This window comes from Misgurnus anguillicaudatus, chromosome 16, assembly GCF_027580225.2.
Source record: "Misgurnus anguillicaudatus chromosome 16, ASM2758022v2, whole genome shotgun sequence".
NCBI lineage: Eukaryota > Metazoa > Chordata > Actinopteri > Cypriniformes > Cobitidae > Misgurnus > Misgurnus anguillicaudatus.
The window spans coordinates 27,813,362-27,818,081 of NC_073352.2; positions in this window are offsets into that span (position 1 = coordinate 27,813,362).

Below are 4,720 nucleotides of genomic sequence, written 5' to 3' on the forward strand. Positions count from 1 at the left end.
TCTGATTGTGGAGAAATATCTTTACTTCCCTTTTCACAATTTGTAGTGTCCTTCCTTTTTTAGTATTTTTTTTTTAATTAAACTTTATTATTTCTGCTTCTTCATCCTTGACAAAACATGCAAATGTATATACAGTACACTCCATATGGCAAAAATATATATTTTCAAACATCATTTTAAATATATTTAAAAATAAACAAAAAAAGGCCAAAAAATAAATTTACTGAAATAAATATATATTTGCTATAAAAGTTAGGAAAATTTATTTTTACCTATATATTGTTGGGCATTTTTTGAAATATTTTAAAAATCAATATATTTATTTATAATTTATTTAAAATTATTCATTAACATAAACAAGTAAACATAACAGGTTTGAAAAAAATTTAATTAAATAGATTTTCAAATGCAAAAATATACTTATAATTTTATATTTTATTATATTTATACATTTTATACTTAAATTTGATACATTTAATATAAACTTTTATATTTTGGCCCGATTTTTTTTGTCGTATGGGTTGTAAAATAAAAAAAAATATTTGTTGCCCCTGAAATACATTTTGAAATATATGTTAATATATTAAGCTTAAAACTAAATCTATTTTTAAATTCAAAAATATATTTAAAGGTGCAGTGTGTAAACTTTAGCGGCATCTAGTGGTGAGGTTGCGAATTGCTACCAACGGCTCAGTCCACTGCTCACCTCTTGCTTTTGAAACACGTAGAGAAGCTACGGTGGCCACCACCAGACAAACATGTCATCGTTGGAGACAATTTAATAAAAAAGTTTGTCCGTTAAGGGCTTCTGTAGAAACATGGCTGCACAAAATGGCGGCTTCCATGTAAGGGGACCCGCAGTGTATGGAGATAAAACGTCTCATTCTAAGGCAATAAACAAATAACGGTTCATTATGAAAGGTCTTTATACACCCCTGATAATTTAGTTTTGTATATTATTTTGCATTTCTGTCAAAAGAGATCCTTCTAAAAATTACACACTGCACCTTTAATTAAGTTTTATTTTCTACAAAATCACATAGATTTCACTAACTTATTTTTGGCCAAACAAATTAATTTGTTTGCCATATGGGACAAACATGTTTTTTTCACTGTCATTTAAAAACGTGTCAAATGAATAGCTCACAGGCGGGTACGGACTAATGAAATGTGGCTTACGGTAAACGGCTAGATGTTTATTTTTTGAGGTCACGCCTGAAGTCTACACGAAGAGAAACCTGGACGGACTCTGGGAATAGCAGAAAGAGTCCCAGGCTCCTGATGAAGAGGCCAGCAGGAATTAGATAACATTTCCATGTTGTGGCCGAGATAAAAATGGAGTGTACTATCAGTTCCTGTTTTACAGGAAGAGTTCATGGTGATGTGTTTAGTTTGGAGAGAATAAAGGTCTAACTATGAAAGCAAAATGTTGGACCTATTGTGCCATCTGTTATCTCATCAAAGACAAACATTGTTAATGATTCATGAGGAAAGAAAAAACCTCACGAGGAACATTAAAAACACTTATCATTCATGTTTATTATTATTGTTGTTATATAATGCTGTACAATTGTTACAGATGATCAGAGGCGTCATGCCCATTCAAACTAAGGGGGCACCTGCCCCCTTGGTTTTTTTGAGCCAATGGATTTTGCATCCAACCTCAAAATCAAATAAGCGTCCATTAATCTGTTATTTGACTTTTAATCTATTTAATATGCACACTATTATACATTCTGTGCTGCATCCTTGTCACTTTTCGGAGATTTTCGCCGTTTTGATAGTGTTTTGATCATGTTACATTACTTTTATTCTGGCGGCAGCTGGTGCTGCAGTCACCGCAGTCGCAGACGTCATCAGCGTCTGTGCGCGCTCACGAGCTCTCTCCTGTTGCTGGCTTGCTGCTGCATTTGGCTATCTGAGGAATTAAAACGTGTTAGAAACTCTCACAACATTTCCAAACCCCAGTACGGTAATGTGCAGTTAACCTCCTCTGTGTAGAAAATGTATGGTTTTAAATGTGATTGTCTCAACGTTATATTAGTAGAGATTCATCTTCTTTGCACAACGCCAAAGTTCGACAGAGTTCACGCGGGCGCGGAATCTCATATGCTCACATATGAGGTAAAATTTAATGCAAAAATCCGTTCCTCTAATAATTTTATCTAAACATATTTTTTAAAATCATTATTGAACATTAAAATCAATCACGTGGCCATAGCTTATGTCATTTTCGTTGTTTATATACTTTATGGATTTAAAATTACATTAATTTTATATGATAATGCAGTTGTTGTGCAAAATGCATTAATGACACAATTAAACAAGCCATTAAGACTTAAATAAATAAAACATGCCGTTTCAGATGTAAATATGATGCAAATGTGTCATTATTCCGATTGAATAGTATTTGATATTAAAGTTAGTCATCACTGTTATTTTGGAGGTTTTTGCATTAAAGCAGGGTTTTCAGATTGTTAGAAATGTAAGTGCCATGGACAAGACTGAAAGCTCTATAATATTTCGTTTGATGTCTGTGTATGCACAAATTTCTGTGAGCTTTTGACACTGTGCCCCCTTAAAAAAAATTGGTGCATGAGTCATGACGCCCCTGCAGATGATCATGTTATTGAAACTCTCACATCAAAAATGGTGACATTTAAAATGTATGTAAACTGCTGGTGTTGTTAAATTAAACTTAAATGATATCACACTTAAGATTACGGTGTGTTTGATTTGGGAAACTAAAATATGAAGGTGCACTGAAATTGGAGACCTTAGGTGCAATGTTGAGTTACAGAATTGCTGGGTTTCTATCATACTGATTTTATGCACATTTTAAAGTATTGCATACAGTTTTCTTTATTCGCTTTGGTAGTATTTTCACAAGTATGTGGTAAAACCTCACAACTGTTAGTACAAAACTCAAAGCAGATCATCAAAAAGTCAGTTTTTTCAAACACACTGTAAAAATTTGCTGTAATTATGCAGCTGGTTGCCAGTAACTTACTGTAGAAGATAAAGACTGAAAAGTTTCATGTTCATTTAACTTTTAACAAACTGTTGCCAATAAATGACATAAATGTAAAATCTACAGTAAGTTACTGGCAACCTGCTGCCAGTAATACTGTAATTTCTCCACATTTTTTACAGTGCATGTAATCACATGTTCAATTGGCTTAGTACAACACACAAAATGATACATTCACTTTTTCACCACACTTAGTCATTGTATCATCAAAGAAATACATTTCATATGAAGTAATTGTCTTTCACAATGCAATGCTCATAGTACTTTTGATTTGCTCCTCATCTGATTTGCATATATACATTTGACCAGCACTAAATCCAACTGATCTTAATGGTTAATCACTGAACCTATATATTCTTATTTCAGCAATATACAGTATATGGATTTTGAGAACTACAGAATTAAAATGTGTGTTTGTACAAACATATAAATTATGTGTAACCACACATGATACTGTAAAATACTCTTTATTGCTTATTGATTTTACATAGTGGTAACCACAGTTGGTCATTACAGTAGATATACTGTAAAAGTGGGGGTGTAAACACTGGCAAATTCAACATGGAGCAGGACAGACAGCAAGGAATAAGAAATCTTGTGGACAAGGGATCCGTCAGAGAGGTGGGCATGGGCACCCACAGAGAGGTCAAAGAGGTGGACGAAAATCTACGACCAAATGCTCAAGACAGGCTTGATCCAAATTACTGTAATGTAATGTAATGTAATGTGTGCACTAAATTTTATGTTTTGATTCAGTTACATTATAGAAAGTATAGCTATGTTACAATTATATCTGAAAAATAAAAACAATAAAATGAAAAAATAAAAACATGAAAGAAGATCATACCGTTGTGTTTCAGTGATTAAACCAAATGTTCTTATTACATATTATAATAATCTTATATTTGAAACAATGATTATAAGGACTGAAAACATGTGCAACTTACTGAAAGCATTACATCAGGTTTTGAAAGAATGACTAGCTGCGTTACAAGTGTGATCAGTTTGGATTTTTGTACTAAGAGATTTTAAAATGTACACCTTACTTGTGAAAAAAGTACCAAAGCGAATAAAAAAACTGTAAAAAAAAAACTAATGATGGAAAGTGCAAATTTCGAAAAAAAAATCCCTTAATTCGCAAAAATGTTTTTACGCACGCTTGAGGTGGGTTTTGACTTAATTGAAAAAAGTAAATGCGAATAATGGGAGATGGAAACGTTGCGAACATTAAACCCACGTGTCTGATGGTCTAGCTTTCTGTCGTTAGGCTTGTTCGACCTCATGTGATTTAGCTAGAACTGACAGGCGGACGACGTCAAAATGCCGCAAGAGCACTTCGTATGATTTCTCGAATCGTTCTCCTCGAAACGGTACTTTGACATTATCTAGCTGTCGGTTCTTGCAGCGCCGCATGAAGTCGAACCCAAGCCTAATGTCTTTCCCATATATGGGGCTTGACTGCGTAGTAATGCCTTTGCTGCTAGCACCTGCATCAAAAAGTTAAAAGTAAATTTATACCTTTTTTCTTTTTTCGCGAATTTTGAAAAGACTCGCTTCACATTTGGATGGAAACCCGTGTCCAGATTGTAGACTTGTTTTGTGTTTTACTTTAACTTGAAGTTAAATGAACAATTGGATGAATTTGCGTGAATATATGCGACCACAAAACCAGCAGTGGCGGCTCATGAC